This window comes from Haliotis rubra, unplaced genomic scaffold (genome assembly GCF_003918875.1).
Source record: "Haliotis rubra isolate DU_JTF1 unplaced genomic scaffold, ASM391887v1 Scf31, whole genome shotgun sequence".
NCBI lineage: Eukaryota > Metazoa > Mollusca > Gastropoda > Lepetellida > Haliotidae > Haliotis > Haliotis rubra.
Window position 1 is genome coordinate 1,890,446 of NW_025766980.1, and position 14,462 is coordinate 1,904,907.

The following is a 14,462-nucleotide window of genomic DNA, read 5'->3' on the forward strand; positions in this document are numbered from 1 at the left end:
CCAGATGATATGCAGATTTCAAATGTTGTTCATCTAGTCGCCGGATGAAAAGTTTATTTCCTAACGTATGCACACATGATTTCAGGCGTGAAATGGTCAAATGAACATAAACCAATAAACCACCAACATACTGCCAGACGTTTTGATGTAGTTCGATTTAATAATAATAATAAATAAATAATGTTCATAGCGTCTATTTTCGGTGGCGCTGTACAGGGGAGAGAATTTACATACATTATTTACATGCCATATGCTTGTTGAAACAGGAAGATATTGAGACAGTTCTGGAAGGATGTGTGAGAGCTGCAAATTTGCTGTTTTAGTGATATTTAGGGCATGGCTCTCAGGAGAAAGATTTTGATCGAAAGTTATTCCCAGGTTTTTCACTTGCTTCGCTGTGCCAAAGAGAGCCTTGAAGACAGCCACTGATGCTGTGACTTCAGCAATGCATTATCCACAGAGACAATGGTGTGTACATGACGCCATTGATAGTTCTGCCATAAGTGTAACCACTTTGAACTAACCGCTCCGCTATAGCTATAACTCCTCTAGGTCCGGGTTAGAATATTGATCTTCAGTAACCCATGCTTGTCGTAAGAGGCGACTAACAGGATCGGGTGGTCAGGCTCGTTGACTTGGTTGACACATGTCATCGGTTCCCAGTTGCGCAGATCGATGCTCATGCTGTTGATCACTGGATTGTCTGTCCAGACTCGATTATTTACAGACCTCCGCCATATAGCCGGAATATTGCTGAGTGAGGCGAAAACTAAACTCACTCACTCACTCACCTATATCGATGGTTGAAGTACGTAAGCATGCGTCCAGATCACTGCCAAGAAACCGCTCCAGTTCAGTCATATAAATATTACATAATCCTCATCGATCCTTCAGACTGACTTTTCATGAATACCGTTGGAAATGAATATTCCAATTTTCTTATTAATGACGCGGGAATATATACAATATATCGAATCGCCATTTGTACTTGCGTTGTATAACTAAACATAAAATATATATTTGTCTAAAGGGATTTTGAATGATTCTATTCAATTGAAGAACGCTATATAGAGTGCTTGCATGCATAAGTGATGTCATAGACTCTTTGTCTTACTTCCCTCGTCGGCCCTGAGTCGTAAACACCTCCTCTGACACTTCACATACCTGTTCCAAATAATGAGTGAGTGAATGAGTGAATATGGTTTTATGCCGCTTTTGGCAATATTCCAGCAATATCTCAGCGGGGGACACCAGAAATGTCTTCGCATATTGTGCCCATGTAGGGAATCGAACCTTGGTCTTCGGCGTGACGAGCGAACGCTTTAACCACTAGGCTACCCCACCGCCCCTACAAATAATAATGCGCCAAATAGATCATGACAGTCGGGATGATATTTCGTATTTGGACTCACATTTGAGATTTGCACTTTGACATTGTTGGTAACTTAACTCCGAGTGCATTTGTTAACATCATCCCCTGAGAAACTACTTGTTCGATGAAGTTGAAACTTGTTTCGAATCCGATTTGTGTCTAAAATTTCAAATAATTTGTATATTTCATGGGCGGATCCAGGAATTTTGAAAGGGGTGGGGGCAGGGGTCTTCAATGTGGTCTTAAGTCACTTTCAAAGGGGGATCGAACCCCTGAAACAAACACAACACACACACACACACACACACACACACACACACACACACACACACACACACACACACACACACACACACCTCTGGATCCGCCAAAGTGTTTGCAGGGTATTTTCACATCAGTAATGACAGCACCTGTTGACATATTACAGAAAAACGACACGGACTCTGCAAGTCTATACGTCTACTATGGATTTGTTTATAAATATTAAAAGTGACTATCCGCATGACGAGGGCGCGCCAGTGATGTGAAGCAACTGTCTAAGGCAACGGTGAAGACGACAGTACAGTTGTCTGTGTCAACACTGACAACATGTGGATCATTGTGGTAGGTAGTTTCAATTTTCAGAATTCCAAGGGCTTGTAAATACGATGTTCTTTTTCCAGCCTCTGGGGACAATATAAATGAAACTGATAGAACCTGGCGCTTCCAAACTTTTTTGTAAATAAGACAGTACTATCCATAGGTCGTACTATTTCACTAACATTAATGGTGTCCGTAAGTATTCAATGTACATGTAGCTGATAAATTATTGATACAATAGGCGTTTTAGGAATGCATGTGTCAGCTTTAATTTTATTTTTTCAGCTTTTCTTTGGAACTCAGTTTCCACGTAAGTATAATTTTCATGTCTCATATGAACAGATACATATATACTCTAATAACACACAGGAATTTCCGGCTCTATGTTCTCCTGTATATTTATGCCAAGGTATGTGGTTTTCTCAACCACGAGCTTGTGACAGATGAAAACCTTCATGACTCATATAATACAACTCGACGTCGAGAAAGCATGTTTACACGTTAACATGGATGTGTATGAAACAAGCGTTATCTTTATGGTAGGTTCTAGATCGTAACTTGGGCACCTCTGTTAGGGGCCACTAAATTCCAGTTTGTTGATTCGTGACACATGGACAATAATTAGTACAATATTAGTCATTTGTCATGGTTGCATCAGATGCCAAGGCGACACCCAAGGTATGACATGCAAACAGCTGCATCCCGGCATCATTGCATGGTATAGAGACTTGGTATTTGTAATGTGGAACACCTTGGGTAAAGTTCTTGCATGATGATGTTGCAAGAGGAAATCAGGGGGTGTGAGTTGCGTACACATATCCAGGACCTATTATTGAAATTGGAATTCCATGAAACTACGGCTTTGGGCCACAAGCCACTTTGGGGTGGTACAGTTATCAAAACTAAAGGAAAAATACTTGAGGATTTCATCTCCAATAATGATTTATGTACATGTATATTCAACGATAATTCACATACTTATCTGCAACCTGGAACTTGAAGTTATTCTTCACTAGATCTTTCCCTTACAGACCCAAACTTATGAAATGAATTTGTATGGTCCCTTTGGTCGGTTCATGATGACCTTTGTGACAGCGACCATTTTCCCACTGTTCTATCAACTGTACTTCCAAGTGACACTCCACCATCATCAAGCTGGAACTTTACAAAAGCCGATTGGTCTCTATTTCATACATCATGCACTGAAAGATTGCAACCCAACTTATTCCTAAATGTTATTGATCCTATTCAAACCTTTTCTGATGAACTAAATATCATTGCTGATGAATGTATTTCAAAATCCTCTACAGTCCCACACATTCGTAAACCATGGTTTAACATTGATTGCAAACAAGCTAGAAAGGATAGGAAAGGGGCGGAAAATATTTCCGTCGCCATCCAACTGTCCATAATTTGAATCAATTTAAAATTTCTAATGCCAAGGCTCGTCGCACATTTAAGCAACATAAACGACAGTCATGGCAAAATTATGTTTCTAAAATCAACTCACGAACACCAATTTCTAAGGTTTGGATCAAAGTGTGCTGTTCACCATCTAAAGGAGGGTGACACTTTTCTAACTGAAACATCTGATATTGCCAATAAAATTGGTGAAACGTTTGCTAAACATTCCTCTTCGTCTAATTAGTTACCAGATCTTTAGAAAGTTAAAGACCAACAAGAACAAAAGAAAATTAATTTTAATTCAGACAACGTGGAGGACTGTAATGAAATTGTTTCCATTCATGAACTCCATACTGCCCTTGGGCAAGCTCATGACACAGCTTCAGCCCCTTAAACATCTACCATAATCGTCTTTAGAAACCTTGTTGAATATTTTTGATAATATATGGACATCTGGTCATTTCCCCTCATCATTTCCCCATTATCATTCCTGTCCCTAAACCTGTCCCTAAACTACCGACCAATATCACTTACTAGCTGTGTTTTGAAGACTATGGAACGTATGGTTAATAATCGTTTAGTTTGGTACCTGGAACCCAACAACCTCATCACTAACATTCAATGTGGTTTCCGCAAAAATCGAAGTACCATCGATCATTTGGTACGTTTAGAATCTTTTATTAAAAATTCCATGTTGAATAAACAACATGCTGTATCAATTTTCTTCGACCTTGGAGAGGGCCCGTTTACCCCAATTTATATCTCAGTGTTTAGAAGACAGACAATTTTAAGTCCGATTGGCTTCTTCCTTGTCTGACCATTACAGTCAAGATCAGGGTGTCCCACAAGGAAGTATTTTGTCTGTTACCTTGTTTAACGTTAAAATCAACAGTTTATCAAAGGTTTTAAATGATTCGATTGATCGATCACTTTTTGTGGATGATTTTAATATTTCTTGTCATGGTAAAAACATGAATACCATTGAAAGGCAGTTGCAGTTGTGTCTAAATAAGATTCATAAATGATGTCTTGATAATGGTTTTAAATTTTCAAAAGCCAAGACCAACTGCATACATTTTTGCAGAAAATATAAGCCACATAAGGATCCAGATTTAGTATTGGATGGAGCTCCTATCAAAGTTGTAAAAGAGGCCAAGTTTCTTGGTATTGTTTTTGATCAACACTTGACCTTTCTACCTCACATAATCAGTTAAAGACTCAATGCCTGAAGGCACTTGATTTACTAACAGTAGTTTCAAATTGCAAAAGGGGAGGGGATCAGCAGACGCTCTTCCAGCTGTACAGACCACTCATCCGCTCGAAACTTGATTATGGCTCCATCGTATATGGTGGAGTCTGCAAAAGCCATCTAAAACTATTAGATTCAATCCACCACCAAGGTCTAAGACTTTGTCTGGGATCTTTTACAGCTTCTCCTGCCTCAGATGAGCCATCTCTTACACAACATCGTATAAAATTATCCTTACAATATCTTACAAAACTATACTCTAACGAATGAAACCCTGCATATAACTGTGTCTTTAATCCCATCTATGAGGATTTATACAACAAGAAATCTTCTCTTGTTCCTCCTCTTGGGTTCAGAATTAAACCTTTCATTTCTGCTACCGGCATTCAGTTGGAAAATAGGTCTCCTTCCCGTCTTCTTCCTTCTCCTCCTTGGCAATTGGTGAGACCACAAGTCGACCTAACATTCACTACATTTAAAAAATCCGAAACTAATGTATAACAGTATAAACAAGAATATAATCAATTCAAAAGTAAATATAATACATACAAATCCTTATTTACAGATGGGTCCAAGGATGGTGGCGCAGTTGCTTGTGCCACTGTCATTGGATCCAGAACAATCTCGTCCAGATTGCCAGGCGATAGTTCTATTTTCACAGCAGAAGCAAATGCCATATTAACAGCGCTTAACTATATTAAAAGTTATCCTAAATATAAGCAATATATCATATTTTCAGACTCTCTTTCTTGCCTTCAGGCTATTAAAAGCTATCTTGCAAACACCCACTTTTAATCGATTTAATTGAATTATATAATGATCTTGCTACTGGCCAATGCGACATCGTCTTCTGTTGGTTGCCCAGCCACGTTGGCATTTCTGGGAACACAATGGCCGATCTTGCTGCCAAGGCAGCACTCAACAAATCTGTGACACCACTTCTTATTCCATACTCTGATTACAAAGCTAGTATTAGAACCTACACCCGTGATCTGATGCAGAACAAGTGGGACACCCAGGTAGATATCAATAAATTACATGAAATAAAACCTTATATTGGTTACACTCACTTGGGTTGTCAGTCCAGACTTATATTGGTTACACTCACTTGGGTTGTCAGTCCAGATTTGAGGAGGTCATTATGCGACGATGTCGCATTGGCCATACGCGTTATACTCACAAATACCTGTTAAAAGGTGAAGATCCTCCTTTTTGTATCCCTTTTGATGAGCGAGTCACAGTCAAGCATGTTCTGCTTGACTGTGTTCATTCTCCATCATAAGGGATAAATATTTCAAAGTGAAAACAGTTAACGATCTTTTAACACTGTTAATTTTCATTTAATTATTGGTTTTCTGAAATGAAATTTATTTAATTGATGAATTTTGATTAATATGTTCTGTAGATAGATGTGTTTTAATTATTGGTAGTTTAGATTAGTAACTGAGATTGTTGGTGGCTGTACCCTCAAGGGGGGTTAAAGTATTGTAAAATTATTGTCCTCCTGAGAGGGGACGTAAGTCCCGAAACATTCAAAGGAAATTTAAATTTACCAGATTTTCAAATGTAGCATTTTTGTCATTTTAAAATTGGCTAAATTTGACCAAAATCGCCAGCTGCCGAAGGGTTGATATAAATCCAGCTAGGGTCCATGCAGGTAGCCAAAGTACTGAAAGTCCCCATGGTCCCTAGCATGGTGATCAGCCTTCAGTTGCTGGTGATCTATAGCCCGTTTTTATATTGTATTGTTGTCTCTAGTGATATATTTTTTTATGATAGCGTACTAGTTTGAAATTAAGAGCTGTGATAATCTAGTAGTTTTACTGTCCAACGATGACAGATTTTTTCTGTTCTAAATTTATTGATTTTCATGTTGATATAAATTGTTCTCGTCACGATATGGCTGAAATATTGCCGGTGTGACGTTAAATACTCACTCACTCACTCACTCACTCACTCACCATGGCTTTGATTGTCTTCACCGTGAGTGCTCTTAACTTTGTCATATGGGTAGGTGGAGTAGAGGGACTTTCTGTTTCAAAGTTTTCATGCACTGACCGTGTGGTTTCCCAAACCGGCGGAAGTGGTTATAAGCCTGTTACTTCTAGTTGTTCAACAAGTTGGAATTTGCTGTTTCAACGTTATCCTACACTGGGCTAGTTGTTTCCCAAACAAGAAGTGCTTATAACTTCATTTTTTTGCACACGTGTGTCAATACAGAAAGTTCTGTAATAAATACATCATTTTCACATAACTCATCAATATGTAAAATCGGCGCAGTGGGGTAGCCTAGTGGTAAAAGCGTACGCTCGTCACGCCGAAAACCCGGGTTCGATTCCCCACATGGATACAATGTGTGAAGCCCATTTCTGGTGTCCCCCGCCGAGATCTTACTGGAATATTGCTAAAAGTGGTGTAAAAGCATACTCACTCATATGTAAAATCAGACTTATCCGGGTTATATGGTGACATATGGTATCATATGATTTAACACACTATGGGGATTCGCTTCGTGGAGCAACCCGTGTAGATCCGGGTTAGAATTGGTCTGAAAATATTCGAGTCTGGACCAGGCAATCCAGCGAGCAACACCTTGAGCATGGATCTACGCAACTGGTATACGACAAAGTCAACGAGCCTGCCACCCGATCCCGTTAGTCGCCTCTTACGTCGAGTAAAGTCTAACTCTTATCCGGATCTTCACGATTCCTGAACACCCTATAACATCACGTATTTTCAATGATCCCTTCATATAAATGTTACCGATACAGTATAGCTGACGCCCAAATTAGTTGGATAATCTAGACTGGTTAATCTCTGCCGTTGATATTTGGTATTTAGGTATAATGAATTTGTAAGTGTTGATTCCTCTGTGTTGCAGTCTGCAGTGGAGAAGGTAGGACATTCATGCTGCCCGTTACCTCGATCGCTGGTCCAGGTACAGGAACATGGGTCGTTATTACTGTACAGGACGAGACAACAGTGACTCTGACATCGCCCTCTTACACTGCATCCCCAACTGTTGTGATAGGAGCGGAAAACATCACCAGTATCCCCCTCACGCCCCAAGTGATGTATGGGAATAGTGATGCTGTAGAACACAAAGGTCTTCAAGTCGTAGCTGACCAAGATGTATCGGTACAAGTCGTCACTAGTATATCTGAAGGCAATACTGAAAGCTACCAGGCACTTCCTAAGACCGTATGGTCTGATGAATACTATGTATCCTTGTACACAGTGCCCACTGGCGGTTCATCGTTTGTTACCATTGCAGCGTATGACCATGACACATCTGTGGACATAACAATACATACTTTAGCTGAACAGACATCTTGCAGTGGCATCACACTGGGCAATGGGCAGATACTTACTAAAACACTAAAGTCTATGGATGTTTGGGGGGTCAGATGTGACGAGGATCTCACTGGAACGTACATCACAAGTAGCAAGCCGATATCCGTTGTGGCTGGGGTGTTCGATGCAAAGCGTTTCTTCATGGAGATGATGATGCCAGTGCAGCTCTATGGTGTCAACTTTGTGCTGCCAAACATTACTGATGTGGCCATTCTGTTCAGAGTTGTTGCCCTGAGGATGGCACAGAAGTCAACACCTGGAATTCAACCTACACTGTTGTGGACAAAGGGCGCTATGTGGACATAGATAGGACGGTTCCAGAGACTATGTGCATCACTACCTCAAAGCCAGTCCAGGTTCAGATGCTTCTGTGCTCACCCGACTCCAGTGTAACGTCCTTTATGATGACAATAGCTCCTGTAGAGAGATACTTGACAGCTTCCAGGATCCCACCGAGTCCCGCGAATGTCAGTCAGAGGTTGATGATCTACGTCACGGAGAAAAGTAACAAACTATCACTTGAGAGAAAACTTCAACACGCGACTGTTGTTGAAGAGTTGGTGTGTTGCAACTACGTCAGCTTTACTGGATCGGAAAATGTTGATAATCATATAACACTTAACCTGCCGTTCCCAGTAATGACCCTGCAGTATAGCGTTCAGATCGGCGGCGTTGAAGGCCACAGTGTAGGATATCATATGGGTAAGTCAGATCACATTCTTGACTTGTTTGTGTCGTAGCCCAATGCAGTACCTGCATCAAAATACAGAACTGAACCTAAACATTAAACAAGCAATTCAGTGTTGGGACAGTGGAAACCCCAAATTACGTGTGCCTCTCTTATTGATATCATGCTTGAAGAGTGTAAGCCATTTACAAATGTCTGCCTCGGGCTGTCCATTGCCTTAACTCACCCTGTTCGCCTTGAATTGCCCATGTGTCTTATCTTGCACAAACACCCACGTGTCTTATCTTGCCCAAACATCTACGTGTCTTATCTTTCCCAAACACCCATGTGTCTTATCTTGCCCAAACACCCATGTGACTTATCTTGCTCAAACGCCCACGTGTCTTATCTTGCCCAAACACCCACGTGTCTTATCTTGCCCAAACGCCCACGTGTCTTATCTTGCCCAAACACCCACGTGTCTTATCTTGCCCAAACACCCACGTGTCTTATCTTCAACACCTACGTGTCTTATCATGCCCAAACACCACGTGTCTTAAATCATCTGTACCCAGTCTTACCCGTTTTCCCAGCTATGCACCCACTCATCACATCTTATCCTAACCCCCACTTACCCCGTCTGTACACTCACTTAACTCATCTTGTCGTAACACCCACTCATCCTATCCTAACTCTTTACTTTTGTCGTAACCCCCATCTTATCCTAACCTCAATTTCTCACCCTGTTTCACTTAACTCACCTTTGTACACTCCTCACTTCTACCCCCATTAGTAACTCATCTTGTAACACCCACTCATCTTATCCTAACCCACACTTACCCACTTACCCTGTTTGTACAACACCCACTCATCTTTTATCCTAACCCACTTAACTCATCTTGTTTGTACATTCACTTAAGTAACACCCACTCATCTTATCCTAACCCACACTTACCCCGTTTGTACACTCACTTAACTCATCTTGTCGTAACACCCACTCATCTTATCCTAACCCACACTTACCCCGTTTGTACACTCACTTAACTCATCTTGTCGTAACACCCACTCATCCTATCCTAACCACACTTACCCCGTTTGTACATTCACTTAACCCATCTTGTCGTAACACCCACTCATCCTATCCTAACCCTCACTTACCCCGTTTGTACGTTCACTTAACCCATCTTGTCGTAACACCCACTCATCCTATCCTAACCCTCACTTAACTCATCTTCGTCCAGCCGGACAAACGTCTTGTCCTCATCTTCTTCTAGCACACACAAACGTCTTGTCCTCATCTTCGTCTAGCACACACAAACGTCTTGTCCTCATCTTCGTCCAGCACACACAAACGTCTTGTCCTCATCTTCGTCCAGCACACACAAACGTCTTGTCCTCATCTTCGTCCAGCACACACAAACGTCTTGTCCTCATCTTCGTCCAGCACACACAAAACGTCTTGTCCTCATCTTCTTCTAGCAGCACACAAACGTCTTGTCCTCATCTTCTTCTAGCACACACAAAACGTCTTGTCCTCATATTCGTCCAGCACACACAAAACGTCTTGTCCTCATCTTCGTCCAGCACAACACAAAAATCGTCTTGTCCTCATCTTTCTAGCACACACACAAACGTCTTTGTCCCCTCATCTTCGTCCAGCACACACAAACGTCTTGTCCCTCATCTTCTTCCAGCACACACAAACGTCTTTGTCCTCATCTTCTTCTAGCACACAAACGTCTTGTCCTCATCTTCGTCCAGCATTACACAAACGTCTTGTCCTCATCTTCGTCCAGCACACACAAACGTCTTGTCCTCATCTTCTTCTAGCACACACAAACGTCTTGTCCTCATCTTCTTCCAGCACACACAAACGTCTTGTTCCTCATCTTCGTCCAGCATACTCAAAACGTCTTGTCCTCATCTTCTTCTAGCACACACAAACGTCTTGTCCTCATCTTCGTCCAGCACACACAAACGTCTTGTCCTCATCTTCTTTCGTCCACACACAACGTCTTGTCCTCATCTTCGTCTAGCACACACAAACGTCTTGTCCTCATCTTCGTCCAGCACACAAAAACGTCTTGTCCTCATCTTTCGTCCAGCATTACAAACGTCTTTGTCCTCATCTTCTTCTCTAGCACACACAAACGTCTTATCCCTCATCTTCGTCCAGCACACACAACGTCTTGTCCTCATCTTCGTCCAGCACACACAAACGTCTTGTCCTCATCTTCGTCCAGCACACAAACGTCTTGTCCTCATCTTCGTCCAGCACACAAAACGTCTTGTCCTCTCATCTTCTTCTAGCACACACCAAACGTCTTGTCCCTCATCTTCGTCCAGCACACACAAACGTCTTGTCCTCATCTTCGTCCAGCACACACAAACGTCTTGTCCTCATCTTCGTCCAGCACACACAAACGTCTTGTCCTCATCTTCTTCTAGCACACACAAACGTCTTGTCCTCATCTTCGTCCAGCACACAAACGTCTTGTCCTCATCTTCGTCCAGCACACACAAACGTCTTGTCCTCATCTTCTTCCAGCACACACACAAACGTCTTGTCCTCATCTTCGTCCAGCACACACAAACGTCTTGTCCTCATCTTCGTCCAGCACACACAAACGTCTTGTCCTCATCTTCGTCCAGCACACACAAACGTCTTGTCCTCATCTTCTTCTAGCACACACAAACGTCTTGTCCTCATCTTCGTCCAGCACACACAAACGTCTTGTCCTCATCTTCGTCCAGCACACACAAACGTCTTGTCCTCATCTTCGTCCAGCACACACAAACGTCTTGTCCTCATCTTCTTCCAGCACACACAAACGTCTTGTCCTCATCTTCGTCTAGCACACACAAACGTCTTGTCCTCATCTTCGTCCAGCACACACAAACGTCTTGTCCTCATCTTCGTCCAGCACACACAAACGTCTTGTCCTCATCTTCGTCCAGCACACACAAACGTCTTGTCCTCATCTTCTTCTAGCACACACAAACGTCTTGTCCTCATCTTCGTCCAGCACACACAAACGTCTTGTCCTCATCTTCTTCCAGCACACACAAACGTCTTGTCCTCATCTTCGTCCAGCACACACAAACGTCTTGTCCTCATCTTCGTCCAGCACACACAAACGTCTTGTCCTCATCTTCGTCCAGCACACACAAACGTCTTGTCCTCATCTTCGTCCAGCACACACAAACGTCTTGTCCTCATCTTCGTCCAGCACACACAAACGTCTTTGTCCTCATCTTCGTCCAGCACACACAAACGTCTTGTCCTCATCTTCTTCTACCAAACGTACTACAAAAGTCTTGTCCCTCATCTTCGTCCAGCATACTCAAACGTCTTGTCCTCATCTTCTTCTAGCACACACAAACGTCTTGTCCTCATCTTCGTCCAGCACACACAAACGTCTTGTCCTCATCTTCGTCCAGCACACACAAACGTCTTGTCCTCATCTTCGTCCAGCACACACAAACGCCTTGTCCTCATCTTCGTCCAGCACACACAAACGTCTTGTCCTCATCTTCTTCTAGCACACACAAACGTCTTGTCCTCATCTTCGTCCAGCACACACAAACGTCTTGTCCTCATCTTCGTCCAGCACACACAAACGTCTTGTCCTCATCTTCGTCCAGCACACACAAACGTCTTGTCCTCATCTTCGTCTAGCACACACAAACGTCTTGTCCTCATCTTCGTCCAGCACACACAAACGTCTTGTCCTCATCTTCTTCTAGCACACACAAACGTCTTGTCCTCATCTTCTTCTAGCACACACACAAACGTCTTATCCTCATCTTCGTCCAGCACACATAAACGTCTTGTTCCTCATCTTCGTCCAGCACACACAAACGTCTTGTCCTCATCTTCGTCCAGCACACACAAACGTCTTGTCGTCATCTTCGTCCAGCACACACAAACGTCTTGTCCTCATCTTCGTCCAGCATCACACACAAACGTCTTGTCCTCATCTTCTTCTAGCACACACAAACGTCTTGTCCTCATCTTCTTCTAGCACACGCAAACGTCTTGTCGTCATCTTCTTCTAGCACACACAAACATCTTTGTCCTCATCTTCTTCTAGCACACACAAACATCTTGTCCTCATCTTCTTCCAGCACACACAAACGTCTTGTCCTCATCTTCGTCCAGCACACACAAACGTCTTGTCCTCATCTTCGTCCAGCACACACAAACGTCTTGTCCTCATCTTCGTCCAGCACACACAAACGTCTTGTCCTCATCTTCGTCCAGCACACACACAACATCTTGTCCTCATCTTCGTCTAGCAGCACACACAAACGTCTTGTCCTCATCTTCTTCTAGCACACACAAAACGTCTTGTCCTCATCTTCTTCTAGCACACTCAAACGTCTTGTCCTCATCTTCGTCCAGCACACTCAAACGTCTTGTCCTCATCTTCTTCTAGCACACTCAAACGTCTTGTCCTCATCTTCTTCTAGCACACACTAACAAACGTCTTGTCCCAAGCCTCACCTTTCCCGTCCGGTCAGTCGGTTTTTACTTATTTCCCTTTCATCATTCTGGCCTGTTACGACGTAAATTGTAATAAAAACGCAAATTGTAATACTTGTAGCAAATTGTAATAAACTTGACGTAAATTGTAATAAAAACGTAAATTGTAATAAAAATTGACGTAAATTGTAATACGCAAATTGTAATAAAAATTGATGTAAATTGTAATAATTTTCGTTGCGGTAAAATGTAATAAATGTTTACGTAAATTGTAATAACAGTTTTAATCACTCGTAAATACGCGGGTGTTTGTTTTTCGTTGCATTTCATACATCAAATAAGCTTGTTAGGGCGATAACTCAAGAAGGAAATGATGGATTTTGTTCAAATTTGGTACCAAGGTATATTGGCGAGATTCACCGACACAAGTGAAATGGAGTGACCTTGAGATAATTTTCAAGGTCACAGCAAAAATCTGACTGTTTTGACAATATAAAGATTGTTAGCGCGATAACCCAAGAATGAATTGACAAATCTTAGCTAAATGACGAAAATGATATTCGTCCTGATATATAATCGATATAAACTGTCCTCTGTATCATGTCTTTTCGCAAATATCTTTTGAGGTTTTGATATGTATACATATAAAGTGGGGGTGGGGTAGGGGTGGGTTTCTAACGGGTATATCTAACACACTTGCATGCATGTGTAGAGTCGGAGAGGTGGGTGGGTTTTCTAACGGGTCTAACTACGAGGGACGTTCAAATAGTAGTCAGCCTCACCTAGAATATGATACAAATGCAGCCGTTTTTATGTTTTATTTTTTTACATATTATTTGTCAGCCTCAAGCAAATTGGTTTTGCTAAGTTGCAGCCTCACGATCCCCATTTTGTGAGACTTTGTAAAATCTGCAATAAAATGAATCACAAACTTCAGGAAACAAAATATGCTATGTTTGAGATTGGTAGAAGTCGGCTAGAATCAAACTTAGATATTAAACTGCACAAAAAAAGCAATTTAAAAACTACAATCGCTCGTTCAAATGACTCCCCATTCTCTTTACTGAAAGAACTCGAGAAAGAAATGATGGATTTTGTTCAAATTTGGTACCAAGGTTTATTGACTGGACATTGGAGATTTACCGACACCACTTGAATTTAGTGACCTTGAGGTCAATGTAAAGTTCACAGCGAAAGTGTAACAGTTTTGCACATACCAAGCTTGGTAGCCGCGAACTCAGGAAAGTATTAATAGATTTTGATCCAATTTTATATCAAGGTGTATTGGCGGGATTCCCCCAACACCAATTGATTGGGAAACCTGTGCTCATTTTAAGTTCACAGTGAAAAG